This window comes from Uloborus diversus, chromosome 1 (assembly GCF_026930045.1).
Source record: "Uloborus diversus isolate 005 chromosome 1, Udiv.v.3.1, whole genome shotgun sequence".
Lineage (NCBI taxonomy): Eukaryota > Metazoa > Arthropoda > Arachnida > Araneae > Uloboridae > Uloborus > Uloborus diversus.
The window spans coordinates 269,512,301-269,526,522 of NC_072731.1; the positions used below are offsets into that span (position 1 = coordinate 269,512,301).

General features: G+C 30.1%; 1 protein-coding gene across 1 annotated transcript in view; it reads left to right on the forward strand.

The window, feature by feature from the left end:
• LOC129220669 (tachykinin-like peptides receptor 86C) overlaps positions 1-14,222 on the forward strand; it is a 117,021-nt gene that overhangs the window by 1,208 nt on the left and 101,591 nt on the right. The gene's annotated exons all lie outside the window — the stretch shown is intronic.

A 14,222-nucleotide genomic window follows, 5' to 3' on the forward strand; every position in this document is an offset into this window, starting at 1 on the left:
ATGTATACAAAGGTAAATTTCCGAATATGCCTCTGTAACAGATGATAGAAAAACATAATAAGAAAATATTGATTAGGATGCAATGAAATGGAAGTTGCAAACGATTTAAGACTTACTCGCTTTAAATAAATATAAGATCAAAAACTCGAGCACGAGAACCAAAATCCAAACATGCTGGCGAAATTTCGAAGATTCGAAGAACAAAGTACGCGGTGAGGCGATGGTGACAGTTATCGCTTATAACCGGTAACATATTTAGAAAAACAGAGAAATCCTGTATTTTATTACGAACAGTTTTTTTCTGTAAAAAATACGGATAACTTCTTCAAAATTTACAGTTTTTTTTTTACAGTGTATTCATTGTTTAAGTAATGATGTCAAATACAAATGTATTTAGGACCCTTCTCATACACACTGTTTTACCAAAAGTAGTAGGACACTTTCAAAAATTCACATTTTTATAGGTTTATTGCGAAATAGGAGACCACAATTGTCTCGTAGCTTTTGTCAAATAAAAAGTATACTCATACTGTAATTTTCCAATAAAAACCATTTCGCCCAGTGGCGGCTCGTGCCTTGAAAAAGTGAGAGGGCCAGGTCATGGGTCACTCCCCCCTCGGTTTTTGAAACAAAATCAGTTATTAGGGAAAAGCTACAAGATACATCACGAAAATTATGAATCTCACGTTTGTGTCCAGCACGCTTTCCGGCGCTGCAGTACGCCTCCTTTGCAGCACCGCTAAGGGGCTGCAAGGGAGGCACTTTCACCCCCTGGCTTTTCAAAATAAATAAATACATTTTAAAAAGTAATATTAATCTAACATTTTAATAGTAATAATATTTTTAATTTTTCATAAACAAAAAATTTTTTGAAGAAGTAAAATTAAATTTATTTTAAGCAAGATATTTGCACATTTTGGACTTCGATTATTTGCTGCCTTTTTGGATTTAGATCATTTTCACATATTTCGGAAATTGACATTTTTTCAAAAATTTTAGAACTTTGATGTTTTTTCACGCATTTTAGAATTTTCAGCAATTTTTCCACAATCAATCTTAAGAATCGAACCTTACTCTTTTTCAATTCACCGATATAATAATTAACTTAGTCAATTCAATTCATTTAAATCACATTATTTATTTATTTTTTTCACGTTCAGTGTAATAGCAAACTTAACTGAATCATTTTTTTTCTCATACGTTTCACTTTTTCGTACATTTATTAAACTTGTAAAATACTTTACACACACTACAATATAAGAAAATCTCATTTTTTAATACGAGAAACATTTTTCCGAATTTTACTTTACAAATTACTAACACAATTTACCGCATTTCACTTAGAAAATCTAATTATTAATATTGTCTAACTTATATTTCTACTTTATTTATTTTAATTGTTTTACTTACACTACCAAATATTTTCAATAATGATAGGATTTATTGAAACAGCCAAAGTTACTTTCATCATTTTCAATGTATCATTTTATTTAACTTAACCATTTTTCCTCATGCGTTTTATTATTTTCATACGATTCATAGACTTGTAAAATAAATTACGCTTTAATGTACTAAAAAATACATCAGCATAGCTATTTTTTAAGACAGGAGACTTTACTATTTCTCTCCTATCTACAAAGTCAAACCACAATTTGACGATTTTAACTTAAAAAACTTTATTATTAATGTTTTCGAACTTGTATTTCTCACAGTCGCCTAGTTTTTCACTCTGAGTTAGAATTTCATAAAATAGTAACCATTCAAGAGTTACGTTTAATTCATTTTAATTGACTCATATCATTTTTTTTCACATTCACAACTATTTTATTTAACGTAATCATTTGCTTACGCATTTTATTGTTTTCACGCATTTATTGAACTTGTAAACTAATTCACATTAGTATATTCGACAGAGTTAATTTTCTTAACGCAAGGGCTTTGCAATCTACAAACACAATTTCCCAAATTTTACTTAGAAAATCTTATTATTACCTTGTATTTTTCACAGTAGCAAAGTTTCCTCCATCTAATTAGTATTTATTGAAATAGCAACAGTTCAAGAGTTTGGTTTAATTCGATTTAATTCATATTAATAAATGCATGATGATTTTTTTCATATTCAAAATTATTTTATTTAACTTAATCATCTTAATCATTTTCTTGCCCATTTTATTATTTTCACGCATTGATTAAATTTGTAAACTGATTCACATTAAACATATTCGCCGTAGTTATTTTTCTTAGCGCAAGAGACTTTACGATCTAAAAACACAATTAACGGAATTTCACTTACGAAATCTCATTATTAATATTTTCAAACTTGTATTTTTACTTTATTTATTGATTTTTTTTTTTTCACACCACCAAAGTTTTTTTCAATATAGTTAGATTAGGGAAATTGTAGCATTTCAAGAGTTTGATTCAATTCTATTCAGCCAAATTTACTTTCTTCATTTTCAATATAATTCTTTCATCATTTTCAATGTATCATTTCATTTAACTTAACCATTTTTCCTCATGCGTTTCATTATTTTCATGCGATTCATAGACTTGTAAAATAAATTACGCTTTAATGTATTTAAAAATACATCAGCATAGCTATTTTTTAAGACAGGAGACTTTACTATTTCTCTCTTATCTACAAAGTCAAACCACAATTTGACGATTTTAACTTAAACATTTTATCGTTAATGTTTTTGAACTTGTATTTTTCACAGTCGCCTAGTTTTTCACTCTGAGTTAGAATTTCATAAAATAGTAACCATTCAAGAGTTAAGTTTAATTCATTTTAATTGACTCACATATCATTTTTTTTTCATTCACAATTATTTTATTTAACTTAATTTGATAAAAGGCGCAAAAAGGTACCCGCGTATCCGGTCATTGACGCTAGGGTTAAGCAAAACTCAAACATAAAAATTTGGAAACAGAAACAAACATACAAACTTTATAACCTGAACATTAAGAAAGAAGGAAAAAAAACCTTAAACATAATCCTAAAAATTTCCTTCACATACAATTAACTAATTAAAAGTAAAAATATATGAAACTTACCCCAAGTTTGATTAAATGATTCGTTTTCATTAAAGTACTGAAAGAAGTTACAAACTATGAGTCGTTATCAAATATACAACGTCAAAATATTGTTACCTCAATTCAGCCCTTAATTCAATCAAACCAACAGTCATAACTGAAATAATTTTTCCCATATGCGACCCCGATTCACACTAGAGTTGTATTAAAATATTTTAATTATTGTTTTCTTTTCAGATTTTTAATGCAGAATGAAATCTCATACAACCGACAGGCACGAGAAACCAAACCGATCTTACTTTTACGAAACCTTGCTTACAAACTTCCCCTAGTCATGTGATATCATAGTTAGTCACCGATGAGGAATGAATCAGTCTGATTATCCTATCACGTGTGAGAAAGCAAGCCCTTTACGATATGCACAGCTCCATTACGTTATGCGAAATGTACATGCTAAACCACATTTATTTAAATATTTTTTTCCGAACTTAGCTGTTTTCAAAAGTATATGTATCCCATTCGTTTAACATAACTTGCACATAGCCAGAGACTTGATTTTTTTCAGTTCATAGTCATTCTGCAGGTGTATTTTTACATTTTTTATTGCTTATGCATTGCAATTATTTATTTTTCGATACATAATTGTTTTCACATTTCCAACTATTTCAACGATTTCCAGTCGAATAATTGGAATTTGTTCATATTTAACAATGTTTAGTTTCAATACTTTGAAATTTTCTAAAGTATTTTTTCCACGTTTCAACGAACGAAATATTCAAATTATGAATTTTTCAGTTGTATTTTTTTTTGCTAAATATATTTATACTGGATAACAATCAAACTATTTTTGCCCGAACTTAACAGTTTTCAATAGTTGGTTTGTACCATTCGTTTCTCACGCACAGACTTGATTTTTCCAATTCATAGTTGTTTAACAACGAAAAAAAAAAGAAAGAGAGAAAGAAATCAGTAAATCACCAAGGGGGGGGGGAATAGGATTTTTTTTCCAGAACAAAAAAAAAAAAAAAAAAAAAAATACGCACCAGACACAAAAACTAAGATGGATCCACCGTCCAATTCGTCCGTAAAATATCCTAAAAAGTTACCATGAGCGGGGCGTTGGTACCAACTCAGTTTTTGTGTTTGGTGCGTATTTTTTTTCTTCCGGAAAAAAATCCTATTTTTTTTTTCCCCTAGGTGATTTGCTGATTTCTTTTTTTTTTTTCGTTGTTGAATTCCTGGTGGCCTGCAAAACTGCCTACACACCAAGAGACGGAGAAACTTGCTGCAAAGTACGTGATGGGTTTACCCAAAACCACAGAAACATTCAGCCCCTCAATTTTGACTCAATAAAGCAGCTCGTACTAAACTTAGACGACCCCCCCCCCCCTCCATCAACATCCATAACCCAGCTAAAATTTGCAGGGAGCCAAAGAGGAGAAAAATTATCAATAAAATTGAAAATAAGTTGTACAAAATAATGCACAACAAAAGAGTGATACAGCAGGACTATACGACCTTGCCCTATGGGTACTAGACTTTTTCGTGAAAGTTCTTCTTTTAATAATAATTATTATTTTATTTATTTTTTTTAAAAATATTTTTCAGGTTTTCTGTAAATTATTATTTTTTGTAAATTCTTAATTAAACTTCTATATTTCTTAAACAAATATATCAAATAATTAAAAGGTGTAATTATTTTCATACATTGGCTCAATTGGGTACATTCTCGAACGTACTTTAAAAATATTGTCTTAAAGATTTTTAGTCAGAAGTTTGAAACTTTTTCTATGATTTTTGAGTATATTATGATACCGTAGTATGCATACGTTAACAATAAGTTTGTTATAGAAGGACAGAAGTTATAAAAACTTGAAGAATTCATTACTTTGCATTTGACTGGTGTTTGTGTGATTTTCTTTAAATGTGATGTGAAACTTCGAAACATGAAATGAAAATTAAAATAAATGTTAGTTTAAAAAAAATTCGGTTTCTTGAAAAAATATATCGAAAATCCTCATTTGGATATATATATATATATATATATATATATATATATATATATATATATATATATATATATATAGTTTACTGTTGTTGTTGTTGTTGAAATGGTAGAATATATTGGGAAAAGTCTTAAATTGTGATGAAATAAATCTTTAAATTTGTACTAATTTTCGTTTTGGATGATTCGATATGAGTATATGGACATAGCATTTGAACTTTTTCCATGTTCACAATTTCCGAATATTTGATTCAAAATGTGTAATATTTTCAGTAATTATGCTTTTAGATTTGTAACTTTAAACTAAACATCTGGTTACATAAATTAATTTCGCTAGTCTTTGATTGCACACCTTAATAGTGTATAACTAAACTAATCGGAGTTGTAAGTAATAACAATAGCAGAGATAAATAAATTAATTAATAGCTGTATCAATGCAGTAATGAGCGAGGAACCTGGTATCTAAGGTTAAGTAATGCAGGTAACAATCAACTAAGTCTTAAAATTATTGTTGTAGTTGCAATTACTATCAAGTTTCCCGTCATCATTCACCGTGAAATCGATTCAGAAACGTTCCCGGAATATAATGGGCAGCTGATGGGCCCAACTTCGGCCAAGTTCCAAGAGTATTGCTGCAAACATGGCCAAAGCTAAATCAGAATTGCAAGTAAGTAACAGTAATTTCACTCTCCTGCAATTCTTGCACAGCTACGTAGTCCATACCCATTTGCTCCCTTTGGGAACTTATTTAGCATGGACGGGCAGTAATTGAACTGAAGACGAGTCACCTTATAAATTAAACTATATAAATAATATGAAAAAATATTTTTCACAACAGTAAAAAGTCTGCGTTCGTGCAACTTGTGGCACTTCTGGAAACTTTTTGACCCATTAAATTCCCGAACCGTAACACGGAAATACTCAGTAATGTTTGGGAATTTTTTTACAGTGCACAGAAGCTAAATTTCAATATTTCGCTCGCTGAAACGAGAAAACACTCTTCAAAATTTCAAAATATTGAAAATAAACACTTAAATACGATCGAAATCCTATTATTCGATGGAAAATCGTTGAAATAGTTGGAAATGCAAAAATCGTTGTTTTTTTGGAAAAATAATTAAATGTAACGCATAAAAGCGTTGAAAATATTTAAAATACTCTCATTGAATGACTATGAATTGGTAAAATCAAGTCCGTGCATGAGAAACGAATGGTATAAACCAACTGTTGAAAACTGTTAAGTTCGGGCAAAAATAGTTTGATTGTTATCTAGTATAAATATATTTAGCAAAAAAAAAAATACAATAGAACAACTGAAAAATTCATAATTTGAATATTTCGTTCGTTAAACGCGAAGAAAATACTTTTGAAAATTTCAATTGAATGATATTGAAACTAAATATTGTTAAATATGATCAAAGTCCTATTATTCGACTGAAAATCGTTGGAATAGTTGGAAATGTGAAAACAATTATGTATCGAAAAATAAATAATTGCAATGCATAAGCAATAAAAAATGTAAAAATACACCTGCAGAATGACTATGAACTGAAAAAAATCGAGTCTCTAGCTATGTGCGAGTTATGTTAAACGATTGGGATACATATACTTTTGAAAACAGCTAAGTTCGGAAAAAAATATTTGAATAAATGTGGTTTAGCATGTACATTTCGCATAACGTAATGGAGCTGTGCATATCGTAAAGGGCTTACTTTCTCACACGTGATAGGATAATCAGACTGATTCATTCCTCATCGGTGACTAACTATGATATCACATGACTAGGGAAGTTTGTAAGCGAGGTTTCGTAAAAGTAAGATCGGTTTGGTTTTTCGTGTCTGTCAGTTGTATGAGATTTCATTCTGCATTAAAAATATGAAAAGAAAACAATAATTAAAATATTTTAATACAACTCTGGCGTAAATCGGGGTAGCATACGGGAAAAATTATTTCAGTTATGACTGTTGATTTGATTGAATTAAGGGCTGAATTGAGGTTACAATATTTTGATGTTGTGTATTTGATAACGACTCATAGTTTGTAACTTCTTTCAGTACTTTTATAAAAAAGCATAATTTCATCAAACGTGGGGTAAGTTTTAAAGATTTTCACTTTTAATTAGTTAATTGTATGTCAAGGAAATTTTTAGAATTATGTTTAAGGGTTTTTTTTTCCCTTCTTTCTTAATGTTCAAGTTATAAAGATTGTATGTTTCTGTTTCCAAATTTTTATGTTTGAGTTTTGCTTAATCGTAAATATTCAAGTCTTGAAGATTTATGTTTCTGTTCCTACTTTTTTTGAATTATTATGCTTAAGTGCTTTAAGTTAAACTTGTGTCAAATATTTTCAATCTTCAATTGAAAATTTTTAAAAGAGATTATGTAAATAATATTAATTGTAATAGGTTGAATATTGTGTTGAACAAACTTTATTATCCTTTCTCCAGGATTTTCTATGTTTAAGCACATTCTTTGGAAGCTTTTGAAATTGCTTACTTACTTAAGTTTTATAAAAAAAAAATGGTTTCCGAGTCTTCGTTCTGATTTGAAATTCGTAAATTATCTCTGTAGTTGCTTTGAAAATCTGAGTTAGTTAAATGAGTTAAATTGATTCGAATAATTGAAAAGAATAACCTTGGTAGTGTGAAAAATATATAAAGTAAAAATGTGAGTTCAGACAAAATTAGGTTTTCTAAGATTTTCGAAAAGTGTAGTAAAATTCTGTTTATGGTGTCTGTACATGGTTAAATAATAATGGTAATAATAATAATAATGAAGTATTTTGAATATAACAGTGCGTAAATTACCTTGTAAGTTCAAAAACTGCGTGAAACTAGTAAAACGAATAAGAAAACGATTAAGTTAAAAATAACAATTACGAATAAGAAAAAAAAATATCTATGTCAATTCAATGAATTAAATCGAATTGAATAAAACTCTCTGCAATTTCCCTAGCCATGAAAAAACTCTGCTAGTGTAAAAGAAAAATAAATAAATGAATAAATAAAGTAAAAATACAAGGTTAAAAGCATTAATAATATGATTTTCTAACTGAAATTCGATAAATTGTGTTATGGAAAATTATATGTGTGTTAAATAAGAACTATGATGAAGTATTTTTGAATGTGTTAGAGCGTAACGAATTCTATGAGTTCAGTAATTGTGTGAAAATATAGAAATGAGTGTGAATATGATTAAGTTAAATAAAATATATGTGTGTATGAAAAAAAATAATAATCTCTGAGTTAATTAAATCGAATTAAACCTAACTTTTGAATAATTGCTAAAATCCTAACTAGAGGGGGAAAACTTTGCTACTGTGAAAAATACAAGTTCGAAAGCATTAATAATAAGATTTTTAAAGTTAAAATCGTCAAATTGTGGTTTGACTTTGTAGATAGTAGAGTAAAATAGTAAAGTCTCCTGTCTTAAAAAAATAGCTATACTGATGTATTTTTAAATACATTAAAGCGTAATTTATTTTACAAGTCTAAGAATCGCATGAAAATAATAAAACGTATGAGGAAAAATAGTTAAGTTTAAAAAAATGATACATTGAAAATGATGAAAAAATTAAATTAAAAATGAAGAAAGTAAATTTGGCTGAATAGAATTGAATCAAACTCTTGAAAAGCTGCAATTTCCCTAATCTAACATTATTGAAAAAACTTTGGTGGCGTGAAAAAAAAAAAATAAATAAATAAAGTAAAAATACAAGTTTGAAAATATTAATAATGAGATTTCCTAATTGAAATTCTGTAAATTGTGTTTGTAGATTGTAAAGTCTCCTGCGCTAAGAAAAGTAACTAGGCCGAATATGTTTAATGTGAATTAGTTTACAAGTTTAATAAATGCGTGAAAATAATAAAAAGGACAAGAAAAGGATTAAGATGATTAAGTTAAATTAAATAATTGTGAATATGAAGAAAATAATATGCATTAATTAATATGAATTAAATCGAATTAAACCGAAATCTTTAACTGTTGCTGTTTCAATAAATACTAATTAGAGGGGGGGGGGGAGGATTATGCTACTGGTGAAAAATACAAGGTTATAATAAGATTTTCTGATTAAAATTCGGGAAATTTTGTTTGTAGGATATTATAAAGCCCTTGCGTTAAGAAAATTAACTATGTCGAATATACTAATGTGAATTAGTTTACAAGTTTAATAAATGCATGAAAATTATAAAATGGGTGTGCAAATGATTAATTTAAATAAAATAATTGTGTATGTGAAAAAAAATGATATCAGTTAATTAAAATGAATTAAACTTAACTCTTGAATGGTTACTATTTTAATAAATTCTAACTTAGAGTGAAAAAATTTGCTGCTGTGAAAAATACAAGTTCGAAAACATTAATAATAAGATTTTTTAAGGGAAATTCGGCAAATTGTGTTTTGATTTTGTAGATGAAAAAATATAATAATAAAGTCTCCTGTCGTCAAAAAGCACTATGCTGATGTATTTTTGAATATATTAAAGCGTAATTTATTTTGCAAGTCTAAGAATTGTATGAAAATATTTAAACGCATGTGGAAAAATGTTTAAGTTAAATAAACCGTACATTGAAAATGATGAAAGTAACTTTGGCTGTTTTAATAAATCCTGACATTATTGAAAAATCTTTGGTAGTGTGAGAAAAACAATTAAAATAAATAAAGTAAAAATGCAAGTAAGACAATATTAATAATGAGATTTTCTAAGTGAAATTCGGTAAATTGTGTTAGTAGTTTGTAAAGTAAAATTCGGAAAAATGTTTCTTGTATTAAAAAATGAAGTTTTCTAGTATTGTAGTGTGTGTAAAGTATTTTACAAGTTTAATAAATGTACGAAAATAGTGAAACGTATGAAAAAATAGTGAAACGTATGAGAAAAAAATGATTCAGTTAAGTGAGCTATTACACTGAACACGAAAAATAATAATGATAATTATAATCTGAATTAAATGAGTTGAATTGACTAAGTAAATTATTAAATCGGTGAACTGAAAGAGAGTAAGGTTCGATTCTTAAGATTGATTGTGGAAAAATTATTAAGTTGTAAAATGCGTGAAAAAACATCTAAGTTCTAAAATTCGTGAAAAAATGTCAAAGTCCGAAATGTGTGAAAATGAACAAGTCAAAAAGGCAGCAAATAATCGACCAAACTAGCTAGATCTTAGTTATTAAAGTTCAAATACAATCTGTAGAGATCGACTGAACGATTTCGCAGACTATGTAATATTTAACAGCGAAAATCATAACTGAAACGCTTCGACTACTAGAATGAATTAGTCCTAAACATTTTTCACAAAACTTTATAACGAATGTTAATCGTGTCTTAAATCGACACTATTTTATCAAGAACGCAAGTTGGAAAATAATTAGTCGACAATCCATTATTGGCAACTAAACTTACTTCTATCATTGGAATTAATATAAATATAGATATAATATGATAACAACTTGCATCAAATGAGTTCAGCCGCCTGCGAATCTGGTGCACTTGAAATTTGGAAAAATATAAGACTTTAATCACATAAGTTTCATCACATACTTTCCTATACAGCGCTAACAATCTCCGATGTACACACCACGTTGTCCATCGCTTGGCGACACGGAACGCTAAAGCGCCCTTTACTAGTACCGGGCCCGAAGAAGCAGCTGAGCTGTTCTCCATTACTTTCGCGGCGGTCCCGGTACAAGGGAATCCAAGGGAATTTGTAGAAATTGAAGCCTTAAACAGGAGTATGTAAGCCATATTTATTGACATTAGGTTAAGGGATGGGGCTCCGAGACTCTCTTCGATCGTTTTTTTTTTTCTTTTCCTTTCCTTTTTTTTTTTTTTTGAAAACTTAATAGAAATCAATTTCTCCTCCTCCTTCCAATTTGTCAAAATTGCAGTTCCAAAAACGCAATTGTAGACAAACTTTGAAGATTTTTACGTTAAGGGGTGAGCTTTCTCCTGGATTTTCTTTTCAAAATTGAAGCCTTAAAAACTTAAGCACAATGTTCTATGATATTATAAATAGGCGTTCAGAGAAAATCCCGCTTATTTTTTTTAAAAAACGGCTGTTTAAAAAACCTATTTTTTAATGATATTAAAGGAAGGCGGTTTGGGGGCATTTGCCCGAATATTTTCTGATAATAAAGTCTTAAGAACGTGATTGTAGGACCATATTTGGTAACGTTTGGGACAGCAACTTTTCGAAGTTGAAACTCCAAAAACGCAATTTTAAGCTATTTTCGAGCAGTTTTAAGCGATAATGTAAGGTATTCATAGACTTTCTCTGGAAATTTTGCAAAATTGAAGATCTGGAAATGAAGATTAAGATTTTCTGTAATGTTTTTGTCGGGAGGGGAGGGGGATTCGAAGGGGAGACTCTTTTGTTTTCAGACGACATTGAGAAAAGAAGGAAGAATTAAAACGGGGACGTTAGGGGACTAGTTGACAAATTAGCTATGACTATTGAAAATTCTTTATTCAGATTTCTTTTTAAAAGAAATTAATGTTTACCTTAACGATATTTGAGCTAAATTGCCTCAATAGTAACAAATCATATTCAGTTCTTCGACGACAAAGATACAGAGCGGGCTTTCAAAAGTCACTTTATTGGTTGAAAATTCTCTGTTCGAGTGTCTGGTAAATTTTTCGGGGAACACAATCAACTCAAAAAGAGAAAATGCCATTTTGTGGAAGGGATGGCGGTGTCAGTGCACACCTTTCTTGTTCTTCTTTTTTTTTCTTCTTCACTGGTACGAAAGAGAAATACAACCCTTCAAAAGCAACGCCTTTCCCCTCCGCTTACCGATTAAACTATTGACAAGAAGAGAGCGGCATGGACAAGAGGGCTGTAAAGCACATGGCCTAGGGCCTAGAATCAGAAATTAGACCCCATCCATTCTGTACTGCTTCGCAACTAGACGAATGTCCGTCTGACGTTGGCGACAGCAATTGCGGCACAGTCCTAAGTGTCCAAAAATATGAACGTTCTGTCCTTGGACCTTTTGTCCGTTGTACGTTAAGTCCGCTGGACGTTATGTCCGCTGGACGTTATGTCCGTCTGGACGTTATGTCCGTCGGACGTTCTGTCCTTCGGACGTTTTGTCCCTCGGACGTTTTGTCCATCGGACGTTTTGGGCCTGGACGTTATGTCCATGGACGTTTTGGATCTGGACGTTATGTCCGGTTCCCAACCTTCACGTACTTCTCAGATTCCCAAGCCACAAAAAAAAAGGAATTATGTTTTGAAAATACTTTTGTACCCACGTTTATCCCTAATGAAAAATGGGTTTAAAGACGTTATACACTGTTACATAAAAAAAGCAAGTAATTTTAAAAAAATTAAAAATCCCAGAAATGATGTTTTTTTTTTTTTAATTTTTTTTTTAATCGTTAGAGCCCATGCAAGACCGGAAGATGTCCATCGATTTTCATAATTCACTTTTTTCCCTTTTTTTTATCCTTAAAATTCGCACTTTTTCCGCGCTATTACAACTTCGAAATTTAAAAAAAAAAAAATTAGTTTTTTCGGCCCGCCCTAATGCCAACACAAATTTTAAAACCATTATTTGATAGCAAAACAGTAGAAGTATAACATAAAATTTATTTTTGGTACCTAACTTTACTAACTAAAAATAGAACAAGAAGTCCCGTCCAAAACTAAACGAGCGTACTCTCCCGTATACCAATATCTACTTTCTGGTATCTGATCAATATTCTCGAAAAAAGTTAAAATCGCAAATTGTTTCAAACGTAATTTTTTAATATTTTAGCTGATATCTAGGAATAAAATACGCCTTACCCATCTAAAGAATTAGATACATAAAAAAAGAAAGAAAAATAAATATATAAATAAACAAACAAATAGAATAGCAGCACTTTTTAAACAAAGCAGCTAATATCATTTTTCCATGACAAAAAAAAATCCTTAACCGCTTTCAAAAAGAAAAATAAATTAAAAATTGATAAGCTCATTAAAACAAATACATCAAATCAAAAAAAAAAAAAAAATGTTTGCTTTTCACCTGTTTCCAAAACATAATTCTTTATATGAATTAATGTACTTTCAAAATAAATAAAACAATAAAATGTCAGTTTAAGGAAATAATTATCATTGCCAAAAAAAAAACCGTCTGCTCATATATTTATGTAAGAACATAAAAGAACTCCGAATTTATCCACCAAAAACTGAATACATAAATTAAAACTTTAGAGTGAAAATAAAATCAAATCTTGTTAGGAATAATTGTTTTCCATTAAAAACCATGGATGCGGAGTTGGAGTCGGAGTCAATCTCATTTTGGAACAAAAAAATCAGATTCGGGAGTTAAAGGTTTTAAACTCAAAGACTCGGAGTCGGAAACGGTCATTTTCCCTTAAACTCCGCAACTCTGCCAATGTTTGCGGAGTCGGAGTCGGACTTATTTTTTAATAAAAGGAGTCGGAGTCGAATTTCCAAGAATAGGAGTCAGTCATTTTTCCTCCTTGTATAAGTGTTTGCAAAGCTACGAAGTCAGAGTCGAAGTCGAGGAATCGGAATCCGACTCATTTTCGGGTACATGAGTCGGAGTTGGAGTCAGATGCCACAAAACTCTCGGAGTCAGAGTCGGGAGTTGTTCGTCAAGAGCTATTTCCAACAGAAGTTGTTTAAAGTAAATCCGCCTTCGATTTCGGAATCTATACTGACTTCCAGTTTTCCCGTAAGCGCCAATGTTAAGGGATTTGAACTGTTCAAAATTGAACAGAAAATTGTTAAATCAAAAAGATACTTTCTATGCATGTTCTTCATCAAAACAGTTTAATACAAAGATTTTTTAAAACGAATTCGCCTCTAAAATCGGAATTGCCTTGAATTTCCCAGTAGGCACTAATGTTAAGTTTTTTTGAACTGTTCAAAGTTGAGCGAAAAAATTGTTCAAATCAAAAAGTGAAATATAGAAATAAGGTGTCCTCGCCGAGATCTCTCTCTCTCTCTCTCAAAAAAAAAATGTTCTAAACGGACAATTCACTCAAAAGTTATTAGGGAGGGGGGTGGGACAGACAGACAAACCGACAGACATTTGCCCCCATCCAATACCCACTTTCCAATTTTAAATTTTTCGTTATTTATTAAGTTATTTTATTTATTCATTTATTTTTTTTTTGTCTTTTTTTGGTTTTTCGCGATGTTTTTAAGATGCTTTAAGCCTTCTTTCATAC